The 21,405-nt window shown below is 41.5% G+C and overlaps 1 pseudogene; it reads left to right on the plus strand.

Annotated features, from left to right (window-relative positions):
• The first annotated feature begins 221 nt into the window (after positions 1-221).
• Positions 222-18,038, plus strand: LOC130086873 (interferon-induced protein with tetratricopeptide repeats 5-like; annotated as a pseudogene).
• Positions 18,039-21,405: the final 3,367 nt, after the last annotated feature.

Genomic DNA, 21,405 nt, shown 5'->3' on the forward strand with positions numbered 1-21,405 from the left:
CAGTTATCCATTTGCCCTGCTGCGTTGGGCTTTGTAAACGGAACTGAGCAATGTACAGAGCTTGCTAGGCTAGTCGCAACCAAAGCAGTATCTAGAGCCCTTGCATTCTTACTATCCTCGATTAAAGTTTGGATATGACTAGCCTAACATGTCTCATATTAAATCTTTATTCAGTTATCTAATTTATTTTACCTTGTCAGTTCAATTTAGGACAGTATACAATGGTACTGGATCAGCTGGAGTGTCATTTCACTTGGAACCTTAAAGGCGATGTAGACTTAATTAACCTCCTCACCAGACTTGTGAACAGAACAAGCTGGATTTAGGGAGGGAGGAAGGTGCTGCACGAGCGCAATGCTCTATGGGATATGTCCGATTCTTTCTTGGACTCAAAGAAGAAGCACTTAAACACCTCAACTCAGCTCAACTTTATTTATAGAGCACTTTCAACACCACAAGTGGAACCAAAGTGCTGTACAGAAGGTATAAAAGAGAAGGTAACACTTTATTTTGATGGTCCCTTCAAATCATTCTGTTGACTATAAGTAACCTTGCAACTACATATCAACTATCTCTCATTAGAGTATTAGTAGACTGTCTGCTTAATATCTGCCAACTCTATATTGTGATGCTCCTCCAACAGACACTCTACTGACTATAAGTAACTTTGCAACTACATGTCAACTTATTCTATCCCTAACCCTACTAGTCTACTAATACTCTACTAACACTCTACTGAGAGTTAGTAGAGATGTAGGTGCAACGTTACTTATAGTCAACTGAATGTGTTAAAGGGACCATTCAAATAAAGTGAAACCAAAGAGAAAATAAAAACAAAGACATAAAAAAATGCAAACATATGACATACACAACTTACAAAGCATTATCAAATGCTAAAGAAAACAAATAAGTTTTAAGAGCACTCTGAAAAACACCCAATGAAGGACAAATTTTTACAGACAGAGGAAGGTCATTCCAGAGCCTAGGAGCTGCAACAGAGAATGCCCGATCACCTTTACATTTTAAACGGGATCGCGGAACCATGAGAAGCAATTGATCATTAGAGCGCAGAGATCTGCTGGATTGACAGCGGCTGTTTAATCAGTAACATACTCAGGTGCTAGGCCATGCAGAGACTTAAAAACATACAACAACGCTTTGTATTGAATTCTGTAACGTATGGGTAACCAATGTAATTTAATTAACACCGGAGTAATGTGCTCTCTCTTCTTAGTACCTGTTAAAAGTCTTGCAGCTGAGTTCTGAACGAGCTGCAAACGGGAGAGGGAAGCCTGACTCACACCCAGATACAACACATTACAATAATCCAAACGGGATGGCACAAAGGCATGAACAACCTTCTCCATATCGTTAAAAGAAAGGATAGATTTCAATTTAGATATTGATCTAAGATGGAAGAAACTATTCTTAACAACAGCATTGATTTGCTGGTCAAATCTCACGCTAGACAGTTTTTTTCCCAGGAAACAACCCCAGGCAGTCATCATCCACACACCCCTTATTTCCAAATAAAATCATCTCGGTCTTATCCTCATTTAATTGGAGAAAGTTATTCGCAAGCCAACAATTAACTTCGGCCAATAATGCATGAAGAGACTGAATGGCACATTCATGCCCATGTTTCAGTGGTAAATAAATTTGAGAAACATCCGCATACATTTTCTCAAAAATCAAACCTAGAGGGAGCATATAAAGGGGAAATTAAGTTGGTCCCAGTATAGAGCCCTGTGGAACCCCACACAAAAGATGGGCAACGGAAGAAAAAGAATCCCCTAAACTGACTGAAAAAGTCCTATCCTTCAAATAGGAAGAGAACCATTTCAGGGCTAAGCCCTGAATACCAACCTGATCCCTAAGACGATCAATGAGAATGTTATGATCAACTGTATCAAATGCCGCTGTAAGATCTAACACATCTGGCTGCAGATGTTTTACCTAACGTGTTTTTATGATTCTGGTTGACTTTGAAATATTTGCTGTGTCAGTTGTTTTATGTTTCTGGTGTTGCATATTTTATGTTTGTATGCACTGTATATGTGGTTTAGTACTGCTGCCTGTCTTGGCCAGGACACTCCAGGCCAGGATTTTAAATCTCAATGAGTTTTTTCCTGGTTAAATAAAGGTTTAAATAAATAAATAAAACAAAAACAAAACAACACGGTTTCCAGAATCAACACCTCGTAGGATATCATTAGAGACCCTCAAAAGAGCAGATTCTGTACTATGACCAGCTCTAAAGCCTGACTGGAATCTATCGGAAATGTTATTCCTCATTAAAAAGTCATTAAAGAGTCATGAAACCCCCCTCTTTCAGCTCAAGTCTAGCTCACAATCTTTTTGAAAATTGCAACTTAAATGGGCGTGGATGACTGTGAGAAGGGGTGTGGTAAGGCCATCACTGTCATCGCCAGTATCCCATGCATATCGACTGTCACTAAAAGCAGTGGTAAAACGTGAGGAAATGCTAGATTTTTTTTTAAAGGCTGGCAAAGTTAAAGTCTTATGAAATACGACACTATTATTGTCCTTTCAAAAGTAACTGAATGCCCTGCTATATTAGCCTAGTAAGCCTACAGTAATTGTAAATTTATTGAGAACATATTAATGTAGGCTACATGTATAATTATAATGTCATTATAAAATATATAGTTGTTTATAGACTCTATACATATATTTGAAAATTATTAATTTTCCGCTTAAAAAAAACGTTCCGTGCACAGCCTAGATCTACGCGCCCCCTGAACCTCCATAATAAAGATGGCTCTGTGGAGGTGGATGACTTCTCATTTTAGACACACACACACACACACACACACACACACACACACACACACACACACACACACACACACACACACACACACACACACACACACACACACACACACACACACACACACACACACACACACCTCTGAAGGGATAGAAAAGTCCTTGGGACTTGGTACCGCATCACTCGCAAGACGCAACCTGCATTGGTTGTCAACAAGGCGAAGTCCACCATTCTCCAATTCTCGAAGCTCAAAAATGTTTGCGGCACACACGTTTAGATGTGTCCGTGCCGGTTGATGGAAAACCGCCCGGAGCCAGAGTCTAGCCCGGGCAGCATCGCGGGGAAACATTCAAACCAATTGGACTTTTGCACCACGAAAACAAACACTTGCGTCCCATGATTGCCTGTCTCATCTACTACGCGATATCACAGTTTGACATGTCACTGGAAAGATCCACGTGGTGTCATGAATAATTAAGAGACCGTGTCTTCTCATAGGATATGAAAACTCATTAATAATTATGAGACACCGATGAGTCATCAACGCACTATACTGTGCTCTGCCACGTCACAGCCTGCGATGAAGATTTTAAACCCGGAAGACGAAAATAGCAGAAAGAAACTAAAATTTAACCATTTTCACCCTACTATTAAATCTAACAGATGCTAACATTGTCTTCAATGGTGTTCAACACACATACCTCTGATAAAATCTCAGAAAATTTGGTTTAGGGTTTCATGACCCTTTAAGCTGTGCATTCACAATTTTTTTCCAGTATCTTAGAAATAAAAGGCAATTTTGAAATCGGACAAAATCTACTCATGTCAAAGGGGTCTAAGCCGTTTTTTTTTTAGAAGGGGCCTAATAAACGCATGCTTAAAACTAACTGGACCAACACCAGATGACAAACTAATATTCATAATAGACAGAATGCTTGGGCCAATTGAATCAATTACCTTCTTAAACAGAGAAAAAGGGAACACATCACCAGGAGACCTGGTGGGCTTCATATGAGCAGTTATATCATTAAGCTGCTGTAAAGAAACAGGCATAAAACTGGTTAATTGGTTCAGAGGCTCAACAGAAGCAATAAAATCATTGCCAACAGATGAAATCTGAGATCTAATTCCATTAAAAAAGTTTAAGAACTCTTCACACATGTCAGCAGAAGGAGTGAATGAGATTTGGTGTAAGAAGGGGAGGTCTGGAGCCGGTGGCTCAATGGACCCCATGGATGGGAACCCCAGACAGTAAAGAAATATTAGATGAGAGGTGAAGGCAAAAGCGCACCTCGTACATCAGTTATGAGAGGTTTCCGTAGATAACCAACTGTCTAATTGAAAAAAGGGGGATAGCTCCTAGCCCTTGATACATATCTAGATAGATCTAACTCCTCCCAGCCCGAGGCCTAACATAGGGGCCTCCAAGGCTACGACCTTGACCATCCGACACATGCGATGGAGGGTGGATTACCTGAAGAATCATGATACTGCCTACAGGCACCTCCCTCAGTGTCAAGGCAGAAACAAGGTAGAATGGCTGCCATGTAATCACATAAGAGGGGGCAGCACCACCACTCTTCCAGGGAGCAGGACGAGCAGGAAGCAGACTCAAATAGATTCTTATATGATGAATACCCAGAGAATAATGATATTGCCTACAGGGACCTCAGTGTCGAGGCAGAAATAAGATAGAGTGGCTCCCACGCCCTCGAGTAAGAGGGGGCAACACCACCGCTCTTCCAGGGAGTAGGACGAACAGGAAGCAGACTCAAGATTCTTATATATATTCTTATATAACTCATCCACAGGACATGACGGGTGCCAGGGATAACCCGTCAGCCTGATGCCAATAGGCTAGATGACAGGATTCATCCTCCAATCTACAGAAACATGGAGTTTTTTTAGTGGGAATGTCCCTACGAGCTCACCCTTAGAAGCTTGCGGAGGGCACTAAGGCCGCCACAGAGGCCCTCAGCATGAACGGGAGGTCCCGTTAGAGAACAGGATGGAACGCCAGTACTGAAGCCAGTGGGCAGTATTTAACTGGGTTCAATGTCGTACCTAACTTTCCTAAAAATATTTAGTTCCTAGTAGAGTGGGGTTCTAGAATGGATGACCTAACCACCTTGATGGAAAGGGCAACCTAGTTATGGGTTGGTCCCCCTCAGGGGCCAGACCCATAGTCTTCATAATTCCGGCCGTGGATAAAATATTGTACCACCGGCCTGGGAAAGAAGATCTCTCCTAATAAAGACTCGCCAGGGAGGACTCTCCAGGAGACTTTTAAGGTCCAAGAACCAAATTTGGGCCGGCCAGTACGGAGCTACAAGGAGAAAACTCACGCCGTACCTCCTGACCCTTTCCAGAACCCCAGGGAGCAGAGCGATCGGGGCAAAAGCGTACAGACGTGACCTCTGCCACATCTGTACCATGGCATCCAGGCCTAAAGGAGCTGGATGTGAGAGAGAGTACCAGAGCGGGCAACGAGTGTTCTCATGAGAGGCGAACAGGTCAACCTCTGCTCGGCCAAACTCTCTCCATATAAGCTCAACTACTTCAGGGTGGAGCCGCCATTCCCCGGGCCTCAGCCCCTGCCTCGACAGGATATCTGCTCCCACATTATCAACCCCAGGAATATAAATAGATCTAACAGAGAGAAATTTATCCTGGGAACATAGAAGAATCTGATGCGCCAGTCTAGAAAGAGGGCGTGATTTCAGGCCTCCTTGGCGGTTGATATAAGAGACCACCGACATATTGTCAGTCCTAATGAGAACATGATGGCCTCTTGAGGTCTACAAGGAAGTGCCTCAGGGCAAAGAATACGGCCAACATCTCCAAGCGATTAATATGCCATGAAAGATGATGGTCCTTCGAAGTACCATGACAAGAGCACGAAGGCATCTGCGCGTAACTCTGATCATGCGAAAGGGGTTCTCCAGCGGAGAAAACCCCTTGGTCCTGAGCCACCACTGTAAGGCCCTCATGCGGAGCAGACCAAAAGGAATTACATTGGAAGCTGCAGCCATGAGGCCCAAAAGCTCTTTGAAAGTGTTTGACAGTGATGGCCTGGCCTAACCTAATACTCTTTATTGTGGTTAAGAGTTAACAGGAGACAATTGTGCCCGCATCGTGACTGAGTCCCACTCTACTCCCAGGAACGTAGTCCTCTGAAGAGGAGTTAAGGAACTTTTCTTCACATTGAGTGTAAACCCCAAGCACCTCAGATGACGCAAAACAACATCTCGATGTTGAATCGCCAGTTCTTCTGACTGAGCCAGAATGAGCCAGTCATCTATATGATTTAGAATACGGATCCCCTGAAGTCTCAATGGAGCAAGGGCAGCATCCGTACATTTAGTAAAGGTGTGAGGAGATAAGCCTAGGCTGAAAGGAAGAACCGTATATTGACAAGCTTTTCCCCCCAAAAGCGAATCTCGGAAACTTCATGTGATGGGGTTAGAAGGGAACGAGGAGTTAAGGAGCTTGTGGATCTATCACGACAGACCAGTCCTCGGAGCTGGTTTGACTGAGATTCGGTATCTTGAATCTAAACCCCCTCGGGGGTTGATTCAGTACCCTGAGATCCAAAACCAGGCCTAACTCCCCCTCCCTTCACAGGAACTATGAAGTGCCGGCTGTAGAACCCAGGCTCCCGTAACCGAAGAAGAGCCCAAGTTGAGGTCTCCTGTGTTAAGAGGGACTAGACTTCCTGTTCCAAGAACTGACCCTGCTCGGGGCTGGCCAACATGTGAACCACCCCTAGTAAATAATATTTTTTATATTAGCTCCACTGTAAGAAGGACCCCCTAGGCTGTATTTTGAAGACCCCTCAGGGTGTCTAGATATGCCATTATGGAGACCAGTCCCTCGAGACTGGCCTCGGCTATAAATTTCCAAACGGCTTCGGTGACCTGAAGCAGCTAACTGGCAAGAACTAACCGAAATATGCTATCTACAGACCTACTGAGAGGCGGCGAACTCGACAGGGCCGCAACGTCTTCGGGCAGACACTGCGATTTGTGTTCACTGGAAGCCGATGTGTCCCGAGGCGCCATCGGCGGCGGGAAACAAACATCGATTTCCTAAGGGCTGCATAAGGGGGCAAGACTCTTGTACTGGGGGAACGCCCATAAGGGTCCGCATGTTACGACAAGACCTATTGGTCAGGGTCATCTTGACAGTCCTCAGACCTGTCTTCGGTATGGAGGGCCAAACGGCTTCGTGCGAGAATGTTTCCTCTGGCCCCAAGCCTTATATGGGGGTGCACGAGAGGCAACCTTCTCAAAAAAAATGAGCAGCTGGCGGCTGTCCCATAAGGCTGCCCCCTGGCAGCAACCCCATGAGACAATGGACTGACAACTGGGGATATCTGATTGTCCCTCTGCCTCCTGAAGCCTCTCGACAACGGTTTAGCCATAAATGTCTCTCTGAGACTACTAGTGCTGCCATTGAACGGCCAATGGTACGGGCCGTCTCTTTAATAATACGGAGAGATAAGTCAGCCACTCCACGAAATTCAGTAATACCGTCGAGTGAGACCTCCCAGTTATCATCCACCTCTTTGAGGAGGTCAGCCTGGTATGCCTGTAATAACCCCATCGTGTGTAGGCATGCACCGGCTTGACCCACCGCCATATGCTTTCCCTAACAAATTCGATGTATGAGATTTGGAGGGAAGTGTCTGAGCTATCAGGGGTGACGCAATGTCGGGAAGAAAATATTTCGCAAAATATTCCTCTACCCGGGGCATCACCTCCTAACCATTCTTATTAGATTCCCTAATGGATGTAAATAGATAGATGGGGGAAAATAATTGAGATGAACATGGATTTTTCCACGATCTCGATACCTCAGTATGGAGATCAGTGAAAAAGGGAAGGCTCTTACACGAAGATTGTGACTGGGTCTGCTTATTAAATGGCCATTCAACATTAAATTTAGCCACTGCCCTGGTTACAATCTCCAGCAACTCCTCAATAATGGGAATATGGGCTGGCGAATCCCCATATCCACGTGATTTGGTGTTGAAAATATCTAACTCCTCGGAGCCAGATAAATCAAACACCGGGGTCTTTAACACGGTCGGAAGAAGCCGCAACGCTATGGAGTTATTATCCTGTCAAATGTCGAGAGCGCATTATTGTAGCGCGAAAGTACATTAATATAATGCGCGAGCGCGAATCTCTCTGCTCGCGCGCGGAATATGATGTGCCGAGCGCGAATCTCTCTGCTCGCGCGCGGAATATAATGTGCCGAGCGCGAATCTCTCTGCTGCTCTCAGATACACTTCTCTTGTAAGAATTCTCTCTCTGGGCTGAGTGGGCTCGCTCAGAGAATATGCCTGCACTTAACCCCCTGAGGTCGGATGACGTGCGGGCGCGTCAACTCAATGTTTACTAAATGTTTCTATTAATATCTCCGCGATTGTGCAGCACACATAAATGGTTCTGATTTTGCCGTAATCGATAGATTCTCAGCTTCAACGTCCTTATTCTCGCGAGATCATATGTGACTCACACAGAGAGCAAGAGGGAAGACAAGATGGTCATTCACCGTGCGTGATTGGTGGGCTAGCTTGCCTGTCTGCATTTTGTGTGAAACCAACCAATAGATGCGGTTGAAATCCCTAAGTACCCTCCCATCTCCTCACAGTGAGGAAAATACCAGCTGACATGGAGAGAGAAAGAGTAAAAAAGTCCGCGAAAGAAAAAGTCCGCGAAAAAAACATGGCAAAAATATATATAAAGAAGAGGAAAAGTAAGAAGAAGACGAGGAGAGAAAAATGGCGAAGACATTGACATTGAAAGACGCACTTGCGGCGATTTTGGATAGCAGCGACGAGGATGAAAGGCGAGTTTCCGAGCCTGATGGATTTTCTTCTGATGAAGATGAGGATTATGATCACAGAAGAGATCCAGTTGAAGACGGGTAAGCGTATTTATTTTATAAAAACCTCGTTCGCATGGTGACCATCTTGGCTAAAATAAGCTGCGCTGTGCTGCTTTGACAAATTGACTGCGCCTTTAGCAAAGTGTTTACTTTATGTAAAAGTTATTTTCTTGTGTAAAACCGGGGTACACCTACAAATAGTAACGTTGTAGGCTGTTCTTGCTGGTCTCCTTATAATAACTAATGTAATATTTCTTCACCTCAATTCACAATTTGAATAACATTAGGCCTATCTCTTGTAGTGATGAATCGATATGTTTTGGCCATTGACCTTTTTTATCATATTGTTTATACTTGTATAGATGTGGCTTGATCTTTCATATAATTTTATTTATGTTTAGTAGGCCTATATTTTTACTGAATGTAAAATTATAAATCTCTGTGGAGTTTTGAAATGGAAGATACAGTATTCCCACATCTCATTCAGGTGTTATTTGCTGTGATTTGGGGTGGACAGGACAGCTAGCACATGTGATAAATTGGAATAACGTTAGATAAAGAGAAGATTAGCTGAAGGATGTGTCAAATCCTCACACATCTTCCACATTCTTGTTAGGTGGAGATTGGTGTGTGTGTGTGTGTGTGAGAGAGAGAGAGAGAGAGAGAGAGAGAGAGAGAGAGAGAGAGAGAGAGAGAGAGAGAGAGAGAGAGAGAGAGAGAGAGGTGTAAACTTTATTTCAATGAAATTGATAATGCAAGTCCTAACTTATTTGTTTTTGTGTTTTTTCAGAGAGGATTCACAGCTACCAGGGCCCAGTGTAACACAGGCAGCCTCACCTGTGCCTGCCACCAGGTCACCACCAGCCCCTACACCGCAGTCATCCTCACCAGCCCGGCCAGCCAAGAGGTTCCGTACCCCCCAGCATCAACCAGCACCCCCACCTACACAGCAACCATCATCACCAACCCGGCCAGCCAAGAGGTCCCGTAACCCCCAGCATCAACCAGCACACCCACCCACACAGCAACCATCATCACCAACCCGGCCAGCCAAGAGGTCCCGTAACGCCCAGCATCAACCAGCACCCCCACCTACACAGCAACCATCATCAGCAACCCGGCCAGCCAAGAGGTCCCGTAACCCCCAGCATCAACCAGCACCCCCACCTACACAGCAGCCAGCCCCACTGTCTTGGAAGACGGAAAAAGACCCAGACATCGCTCCCCCTGTCTCCAGGTTTCAACCAGCTCGAACACCAGGGCCACAGCTCAGCTCCACTTCCACATATACACCACTCGACCTCTTCAAACTTTTCTTCCCTGTACAAATCATACAAACACTGTGCCAAAACACAAACAAGCAGGCTGCTAAACAAATGGCACAGGGAAAGAAATATAAATGGTTAGATGTGAACATAGGGGAGTTTTACAAGTACATTGGACTGCTTCTGTACATGGCCATGGTGAAACTCGACAGCATTGCAGATTACTGGAGACAGAATCACTTCTTCTCTTTGCCACTTCCAGTACAGATCATGCCACGGGACAGATACAGAGCACTTTCTTGGAACCTTCACCTTAGCGACCCTGAAGAGGATGTCCAGAACGACAAAAAAAAGGGCACAGCCGACCATGACAAACTTTTCAGACTGAAACCCCTGATGAACACCATCAAAAATGCCTGCAAGTCATTTTATCATCCTCACAGAGATGTGGCTGTGGATGAAAGAATGGTTGCATCAAAGGCCAAAACTGGGATGACGCAGTACATGAAGGCAAAACCGATAAAGTGGGGATTCAAGTTGTTTGTCTTGGCAGACTCACGGAATGGCTATACAGTGGACTTTTCCGTTTACACCGGCAAAAGTGACATCCCCTCTGGACATGGCCTTTCCTATGATGTTGTGATGTCCCTGGTACAACCAGGTTACCTTGGCACAGGCTACCACATTTACATGGATAATTTTTATTCAAGCCCCAAGCTCTTCAGGGCTCTACATGAGCAAAAATTTGCTGCCTGTGGGACCTACAGGGAGAACCGCAAGGACTGCCCTCGGACAACAAATAACGCCCTCACAAAAAAATCAGAAAGAGGCTCCATAAGATGGATCCGGGACGGCCCCCTCATCTATGTGAAATGGATGGACACGAGAGAAGTATCAGTCTGCTCCACACTTCACACAGCACACTCTGGTAACGCTGTTCAGAGGAGGGTGAAACAACAAGATGGCTCTTGGACAAAGACATCAATCCCCTGTCCCACACCAGTTATGGCGTACAATGAACACATGGGGGGAGTTGATCATTCAGACCAGCTCATTCAATATTACTCTGCACAACACAAAACAATGCGCTGGTACAGACACCTGTTTTACCATTTTCTGGACATTGCCACCACCAACAGCTACATCCTCCACAAGGAACTCTGTCTGGCCCAGCAAACAACACCCATGACACACAGAGCTTTCATGGAGGAGCTGACTGCTGAACTCTGTGGTAAGCCTCTTCACACTGCTCCGGTCCTGGTACCTGCAGGTCATATTCCTGTGCCAATTGCCGTTCATGCAGCAGATTCTTCCACAAAAGCCACCACAGGTCGCAGCAGGTGTGAGCATTGCCAAAGCCAAGGCCAGAGAAAGGACACACCTTGGAAATGCAGGGAGTGTGGTGTTGCGCTTTGCATGCAGCTGGACAGAAACTGTTTTGCAGCATGGCATGACAGCTGAAAAACTGAAACATGAAAACATGCACATTGTGTAAATATTGTAAATAGTGGTAAGTTTCTGTGTTATATATATATATATATATTTCTAATATATAGTTCATCTTTGGTTTGAATTTTTTTTTTGACATGTAAAACATGAAAATGTGTACATTTTGTGAATATTGTTAGTAGTGAGTTTTTTCACAAAGTAAACATTTTGCTTGAAAGAAAGACCTGTTGTAATGCTACTTTTTCATTTGCACACATCCCATAAAGCTTGATATGTAGTAGGAAGTTATTTTAGTCCTATTTTATCTCAGTCCCTCTAACATTTGGTGAAGGTAGAGTCACAGACAAAACTTGTACTAAAAAACGATTTTTCAAAAATGTCACTTTAGACAATTATTATTCATTATCTACTATTTTATTCATATATTACACTCCTTTTGTGACCCTAAGACTTTGGGAAACCCATTTCAAGGACCAAAATAATTCGTCCACATGAGTAATGGTATGTTTCCACAAGAGATTTGAAGAATTTCAAAAATCGGACTTAAATTTTTCACCTTTTAGAGACAGATTATCCCTCTCTCTCTCTTTACACAATTCTCCAGGACAAGTGGTGAACTCACCAGTAAGAGAGCTGGGTTTTCTCTGCACATTTTGATATAAAACATGTGGGATTATGTTATATAATTGCCTTTAAAAGGTGAATTTAATAAGATTTGTAAAATCGAAGGAAAAAGTGAAAAAATGCCCTTAGACCTCAGAGGGTTAAAACGCGTTCAGTGCAATCGCGAATCTCTCCTCTTCCCCAGCTAACAATTTTAGGTTATAAGAACGTTTTCATAACGTTCCCATTAAGTTATAAAAACGTTATTTCTGAATGTTCTAGGGAATTTCAAAACGTCCAGTTTTTTAGACGTTGTATTAATGTTATTTCTTGGTTATAAGAACGTCCAATTCTCCCGTTATATAAACGTTGGTTGTATTAACGTTATTTCCTGGTTATAATAACGTTAGAACGTTCAATTCTCCCTTTATATAAACGTTGTATTAACGTTCTTGCTTGGTTATAAGAACGTTATTCAAACGTTCAATTCTCCCATTATATAAACGTTCTCTTAATGTTTTTCTAAGATAATGAAAAACGTTTCATTCAATAAAAAAAAAACATTAAGAAAGGTTTTAATAATTATTAAAACCTTTCTTAATGTTTTTTATATAACAAGGTAGCCTATATAATAGGCCTATATGAAGAACCTAAAACAAGAACTTTCAGATTAAGACAAAAAAAAAAAAAAAGAATCATGTCTATAATATATGTGTAATGTAGTCCACTGAAGTCGAGTTGAATTGAACCCAAGTATAGTTTATTCCAATAAACCGATTTGGGTTGAAGTGACAATATGAAATTGACATGAACATAAACTTGGACTAAACATAGAATCACCAACAATGGTACAGGGAACAAAGCTAGACAAGAGACAATGGGAACACAAGGACAAGGATTATGACCAAAAACAACCAATGACATTCACAAGTTAAAGTTTATTTAATTTATATAGCTCATTTTTACAACAGCCACTGGCTTACCAAAGTGCTTTACAGAACAGCAGAAAAAAGGGGGAAAAAAACCCTACATAACATATGGAATAGCAATTTCTGATTGGTTGTTGCCGTTTTGACAGCGTTTATGCCAAGAGCAAAGAGAAAGAAATCGAAGAGAAGAGTAATTAGGCATGCGCGAACGCACGGGACACAGTCTAAGCACATACACGCTTACTTTAAGCGAAGAGGAGAGATTCGCGATTGCACTGAACACGTTTTAAGTGCAGGCATATTCTCTGAGCGAGCCCAGAGACAATTCTTACAAGAGCAGCGTGCATCTGAGAGCGCGCGCGAGCAGAGAGATTCGCGCTCGGCACATCATATTCCGCGCGCGAGCAGAGAGATTCGCGCTCGCGCATTATATTAATGTACTTTCGCGCTACAATAATGCGCTCTCGACATTTGACAGGATAATAACTCCATACAACGCGGGCTTCTGAACCGTGCGCGAAACCAGTGAAGCAGGTTAATAACTCTGAGAAAGGGTCGCAACCTCAGTATTATATGCCAGCCCCACGTGCGAATCCCGTGCATACAAGCGGCGCGTTGCCTCGACAGATGCGGGACCCGATGCACTGGAAACGCGAGCCTGATCTATTTGATCGAACAGGCTCAAACGGGAGCGGAGCTTTTTCATAGGTAACTGAAAACAGTTTGCACAGACAGCGCCCTTGAGCACTGCTCGTGCATGCTCCACTCCCAGACAAACAACACAGAACGAGTGCGTGTCATCCTAGCTCAAATAGCGTGGGCAAGGGGACCCACACCGTCTGAGTCGTTTCTCTATATTCTCTATATATATTGAGATAGACAGACAACACCAAATAAGACAATACAGTCACACAGAACGCTTGCTGAAGACAGAAAGCTGACGCGGCTATGTTCCGATGTCCTTTTATAGCTTCTGGATCACCGTCACATGACGAAAGACATAGCACCAATCAAGAGGTGTGTTCGACATGGGCTGCGGCTGGATGTAACCGATCGGTGAGAGTTGCCGTGTGCAGGCGGGGAGGAGCCAATATTATGAAGCTGCAGACTCGGAGCCTGCTGCATCTACAGTCCCGCACCCAGAGTCCCGCATTCTCAGACCCCTCGTTTTTCGAGACAGCGCCTCCTGCTGTTCGGAAGATCGTATAACACCCGCACACAGAGTCCCGCGTTCTCAGACCCCTTGTTTTTCGAGACCGCACCTCCTGCTAAATGCCATTGAAAACAATAGGATGCAATAGGATGTTTTATTTAAAGTTATCCAAATAAATATTTGCGTTCCCTGCTTAATGCATGTGCCAAAAAAACTAATTGTATTCTCTGACTAACAAATTTCCCAGTAGTTATTTTTTTAGCGTGGGTGTAGCCTAATTGAAAGAAAATTAGCCTACCGATGGAAGGGATACAATTACAGATTGAACTATCTTCTGAAAAATATTATGTGATATTATATTGCTACAATGTTTTATTTATTCAAATTCCAATTTTTCTTTCAGTTCAACCTTGGTCTAATTAACATTATACCATGCTAACATTACAAAACCTGTTTTTTGATATTTTGAATGCGAAGCAAAACTCAAATAAGAATAGACAAAACACCATAATAAACAATTCTGTACTTTATTTAACAATCACCTAAACATCATCTTGCTGTAAACAGGACAAAGCAAAGAAAAAAGGAAGAAAGAATTGTATTAGTGACTTTACTTTTTGTCTTCAATTGCATTAAAAAAAACTTTTATAAGTCGCTTTGGATAAAAGCGTCATGTAAAATGTAAAGTAAATGCATAAGGTAAAATAATTACTTTCTGGTAGGCGAATGTTCCTTCTTTTTTCATTCTTTTTGCAATCGCTGTCAAATTCCTCGACTTCACTAAAATAAAAGATGAATGCCATTGTCAAAAATATTGTGTAATATATATATTTTTTGCAAATGCAAATTACAAGCATACTTAGGGTGATAAGTAGGGCCATGGAGGAAAACCTCCTCAGCTTCCTGCCAGGATAATGCCTGCATCTCACATAGGCCATGAATGATGGCCTGTCCATATAAATAAATAAATATAAAACATTGCATATATGGCAATAATAGAAACAATCCAATTGACAAACATGTTCGGACCTACCTCAGAAAAAAGAAAACTACAAATGAACTCCACTTCATCTGTGAAGTTCAGTTGAGTTTTAGAATTATCCAGCAGAGCTTTGAGGTGTTGAGAAAGAATGGCACACTGCTGCTGCTCACTGTCCATGTAGACTGGCACACGTGGCTTTAGGGGGAACCACTTAGATGGTTTCCCATTAATAACATCCTGCGTCAAAATATTTTCGGGGGAAAAAGGCGAAAAAACATACATTAACGGCTCAAATTTTGTTACAAAATATCTTTATAAATATTAAATGGACTATGTTGGTGTATCGATGAGCTATAAAGTAGTTTGATTAAAAAAGAAATCGAAAGATTCGCTAAATAAAATTGACGATACTCACGTTTCAGCTTAAGTTCTTCACATGTTTATCCGATCCGATTTGATAGGAGGCGCTGTCTCGAAAAATGAGGGGTCTGAGAATGCGGGACTCTGGGTGCGGGACTGTAGAAGCAGGCTCCGAGTCAGCAGCTTCATACTACTCGGAGGAGCTGCAAACAGAGACGTAAAGTCGGACACTTTATGGTTCCCGTAGTGACCGCTCACTAAAGTTTGTATACTTTACCACAACTGAAGTGAAATAAATTTAATATTTGCCAAATACACAGATGTTTCAGACACATTTTCATTCAATATTTTATGTACTGCTTCATACAGCATCTGTTTGAACAAGAATAAAGTTCAAAATAAGCCTATAGCTACTATCAATGAAGTGGATTGACATTTTTCAATCAGTTTTATTTTGATAAACATAACACAATATAACATCATGACTACATGAAAAGAGTGTTTACTGTTATAAAAAACGAAAGGGAACAGCATTTACAGTAGAGAAAAGTACTCTAGAATTATTACAGTTTCTGGAGATGACGACAGAGAAATAATTTGATCTAGCCAATTTAACAGCTCTTTGATACTCGTTCAAACAGTTCTTCAAAATCTCATAAGAGACTTATAATTTATCTTTAACCCATTTGCGTTCAGCCCTCCTACACTCCTGCCTAAAAGCACGGGTAGTACTGTTCAACCAGGGCTGCGATTTGACTTCTTTCCCCCTGACTTTGACAGGAGCCACAAAATCTAAAATCTCTAAACAAGAAGAGTTAAACTGATCGACCAACTCTTCTAAACCTGTACAGGGAGAGTGTGACTCGATCAATGAAAAAAAGGTGAGGCATTAAAACAGCTGAAAAACTACTAGCTGTGCATGGATTGAGTATGCGAGATGAAACCGAGGAAGAACCAATATTACCCGGCGCACCACAAGAAAAGTTAGTATTTAAAATAACAGTCTTATGGTCAGAAAAAAAAAACAGTATCACCTATTGAGATCTAAGACACTCATTAAAGAAAACCTTGACTCTTATTGTCACCTATGGAAATTTAGCCTGGATAAACTACTGTACCACATGAAGGACTACTCAGAGTGTGAAAGTTACCTGATGAAGTTTCAAAAGATTAATGAACCATTTCCAACCGAGTCTTCATCTGTTCCAGAGGTGCTGGGTGAGAAAAGATTGACCTATTTTAAATTTTCTCACAAATATTATGATGGAGCGGTAGAAGTTTTCCAGAAGGCTGTGGAACTGGAACCAGAAAATAGCAAGTGGAACGCTGGTTATGCCAATGCTCTTTATCATTCTGAAACTGGTACATTTTGCACTGGGGATTCGCCTGCGATCAAACAACTGAGACTGGCCATTGACGACAACCCAGATGATGATGTTCTGAGAGTTCTTCTTGGACTTATGTCACGGCCGGGTGACTAGTCGCTGAGAAGACGGAACGAATATTCGGAGTTAAGGTTGCTCGGGGACGTTGTTGCTCGGTGACGTTGTTGCTCGGTGAGGTCGGTGCTCAGCGAGGGGTTTGGTTCCGGGTTGCCGACACGACAGACGAATGGAAGCCATGAGCGGGGTCTATCAAGGAGAGAGAGATAAGTGATATTCTGAGTTAGATTATGACATTATTGATGATTCTCGTAACTGTTTCAAAAACCTATGATGTGAAGCTGACTGCTTAAGGGAAGTTGTCGTTGCAGTGAGTGGCTTACATTTCCCCATTGTCACGACCAGGATTATCTCGATGAGCGATGGATGAAACGCCGCGCTGAAGCCTTACCTTTGTGAGTGAAGTGTTTCACAGTATTTGATAGTATTTATTCACGTGTGTTTCCCTGTGTGGATTGTAGTGAACACGAGTGTGGAGAATGCATTGCTGAAGCAGCGGTGGTAGCAACTTACCTCCATTCTCTCTGCCTGAACCCCGAAGAGAACAGTTACGCTGGTGAGCAACCTACCTCCATTCTCTCTGCCTGAGCCCCGAAGAGAACAGTTATGCTGGTGAGCAACCTACCTCCATTCTCTCTGCCTGAGCCCCGAAGAGAACAGTTACGCTGGTGAGCAACCTACCTCCATTCTCTCTGCCTGAACCCCGAAGAGAACAGTTATGCTGGTGAGCAACCTACCTCCATTCTCTCTCTGCCTGAGCCCTGAAGAGAACAGTTACGCTGGTGAGCAACCTACCTCCATTCTCTCTGCCTGAACCCCGAAGCGAACAGTTACGCTGGTGAGCAACCTACCTCCATTCTCTTTCTGCCTGAGTCCCGAGGAATACGGCTATTTTGGCCATCCTTCCGGTTGACACGAAGGAACTTGCCCACGGAGAGTTGTTCTACAATCAGAGTTTTAAATTAATAAAGAACTTTATACTGTACTCCACGGTTTTCTGTCTGTCTGTTGTGTACCTGTGGTGTCGGCTCCTCATGGTGGGGTGCAAGTTAGGGGTGTGACCGGTCATCTGGTGCCCACCCCGACCTGTGACACTTACACTTTTGTTATGTTCCAAGAAGTTGATGAATGAGTCTGAGAAGTTGGTTGATAGATGCTACAAATAGATGCTTCCCTAATTACTTGCCATGAGTGAGCTCGCACTTCAGTATGGAGAGAGACATGATCTGCTCAGGGCTGAGAAACTGTTTGACACATTTCAGACAGCTACAGAGATAATTAAACATCTGCAGATAGTATTTAACCTATGCTTAGTTCCAGCAGTACTGTATCAGATGTGAGGATTTAGCTATCATGCACCAAGGAGTGTTTGACAAAGGGAACTATAAGAACGTGGAAACTTATGAAAAGTGCCCAGAAACATATCAAGGGTAAACTAGATGATTGGAAGGCAAACAAGGCAAACAAGGATTTTATTTATAAAGAAAAGGGAAAGATGTTCCTTGACACGGAGAGTTATGCAGAGACTTCAGCCAATGATGAAAATCATGAATTCCTCAGTAATCTTTGTGTATTATATAATTAGTGATTTAAAAACAAAACGTTCGTACACAGATTGTGCAGAGTGAAGGAGACTCAATAACAAGTGACGATAGTGGTTAGTTACCTCTGATTTTTTACTTTTTTCTTTACAGATCTGTTTAATTTACTCAGTTGTTAGAATGGTAGAATATGTGCATCTGTGGGGAAGACTGTTAAGTCGGTTGTCTTACTGAACAGAATGTTATAAAATATTAAAAAACGTGTCGCCAGATCTTTGTTAAAAATGGAGAATCTCTTTTATTGTTAAATTAATTGAAGGTGGTCTTAATACATTTGGTTCTATATAGAACCCTAGGGTTCTAGACTCAATTTTAAAGAGCCCTTTATCCAAGAAGGAGAAATGTCTTAAACGATTGCATAATTTTTCATGTTTAATGGGCTATTTAAATTTTTCTAGTGGTATGTTTACGAGCTGTTGAATATGGATAAATGGATAAAATTGTGTTTTATGTGTTTCGTCAGCTTCTATGCAGAACCTTCTCTTCTAAGAATGATGGACAAAGAAACCCCACCGACTATGTTTATGGACTTTCAGTTGGTTGTCATGAGTTCTCTTTGTTCTCAGTTTGTCTGTCTTGACCTAATTTCCCAGTTCGTTTAATAGTCGTTTCATTCACCTGTTGTCATTTAATTAGCTAATTTCCCTGGTGTATAAATAATTCCTGTTTGGTTCAGTTCAATATCGGTCATTGTCAATGTTAGTTGTGTTTATGTTACTGGCTCCCTTCCTGAGTATTCGAGTTTGCTATTAGGACTATTTTGCAAGATATCCTGTTTCAAGTATCTTTGGATTCTAAGACCCGTGACAGACATTATAGCTATACATTTTTAAACCTGTATATCTTTGACAAATAAAAACACTGCTTTTTGTGTGCATTGTGTGTTAAGAAAATTGTTTTTACCAGTAACTAATATCACTTAAACTTGCAGAATTGTGAGATGATGCAAGCCACACTTTATACTCTTGAAAATTAAAAATGGAACATTACCAATATATTTTTTCATGTTTTATATAGTCTATTTTTTTTAACCCAATGAAATTCACTATTACTAAAACATTACATTTAGTTCAGACTGTTGACATCAAGTTCTAAAGGTTATATATTAGTCCCATGCCTCAGTAGCATCCATTATATCTTCAGTCTCTTGCATAAGTCTCAAGAAACTCATTAGTCTCAAGAAACTCGAATCACTTTCCAAAGAAACGTTGAAGAACTGCTTAGTTGTAGCAAACTCATGATCATAAAAAAGGCATTGCTGAATACAAATATCAGACCTTTACAAACCATTTGCAGAACAAGGGCAAATGTATGAAGGACTAAAAATGACATAAGGAAAAATAAATAAATAAAAGTAGAAATAAATAAATAAATGCAGAAATATAGTGAAAATAAATACATTTTGGTAATATAAATGGCTATTTTTTTGTATTTTTACATGTATTTATTTATGCATTTCTATATGTATTTATTTATGTATTTATACATTTATTTATACATTTATGTATTTATATATTTATTTATTTCTACATTTATTTATTTCTGTATTTCCACATTTATTTATTTCTGTATTTCCACATTTCTACATTTATTTATTTCTGTATTAATAATTTCGCAGGGGGTCGAAATTAGGCACAACACCTGTTCTACTGATTGACATCTTCTTAATATATGGTGACATCCATCAGCGGATCCAAGAACATTTTGCTTAATTTCAGACTTTAATGCACCCACACGGAAGAATTTGTGCATTGAATATAATGTTAGAGAAATTAAACCATACACTGTCAACTAATGATGTGTAGACCATCGTTCTTTTGTTACTCAGTATAGTTTTTTATTAAGGATGGGGATCGAGACCCGGTTCTGAAAGCACCCAAACTTTCTCTAAAATCAATAAGGTCCGAGCTTATCGGATACTGCTACTGTTTCTAATGATGGCACCGAAACGCGGTATTAAACGGGCTCGGGACTGTTATTAACAGGCTGCAGCTTCCCCTCCATTCTGTCGCGCACACAGCGCCCTGCAGAGACGCAGACGCCGGTTCGTCGCTGTGGAGACGGGGAAGTTCAGTTAGCTCCAAACTACTCAATTTGCCGACAGCTACGCTCCTTATGTGCAATAAAACCTTCGCGAGTAAAAATACAATACTTTATAATTATCAGTACACCTGTGTGTAAGGTAAACATGTAGAAAGGGTTAATTATCTCTGTCCTCAGTCTCTCATCCTGTATGTTCTATTAACAGCTTATATTAACCCAAGCACCGAGGCGAGTAGTCTTCCTTGTACCAGTGAAATCAAGGCAGTAGTAGTAGATTCGATCACATCTCTCTAACCAATCCTGCTTCAGACTGATGTTGGCACCCCCCACTTAATTAGCATACAGGCGGAGGGAAAAATAAATGTAGAAATGTGGAAATACAGAAATAAATAAATGTAGAAATACAGAAATAAATAAATGTAGAAATGTGGAAATACAGAAATAAATAAATGTAGAAATAAATATATAAATACATAAATGTAGAAATACATAAATAAATACATATAGAAATGCATAAATAAATAAATACATGTAAAAATACAGAAATAGCCATATGACCAAAATGTATTTATTTTTTACTATATTTCTGCATTTATTTATTTATTTCTACTTTTATTTATTTATTTATTTTTCCTTATGTCATTTTTAGTCCTTCATACAAATGTACTACCCTTGATATCTGAATTATACAGCAGCTCAGACTGTCCAGATATCTAGGGTTCAGCACTGTCCTCTACTGACTTAAATAACGTACTGCAACTGGAGCTTCAAGTATAATAACCTACATTTGTAATTCTATGTCCACAGAAAAAAAATATACACAAGAAAAACTCACTGAATACTGACACATTATTATAAAATATGAGACATAAATAAAATAAATAAAATG

The sequence above is a fragment of the Rhinichthys klamathensis genome, unplaced genomic scaffold (assembly GCF_029890125.1).
Source record: "Rhinichthys klamathensis goyatoka isolate OS25496 unplaced genomic scaffold, OSU_Roscu_1.1 h1tg000101l_1, whole genome shotgun sequence".
Taxonomy (NCBI): domain Eukaryota; kingdom Metazoa; phylum Chordata; class Actinopteri; order Cypriniformes; family Leuciscidae; genus Rhinichthys; species Rhinichthys klamathensis.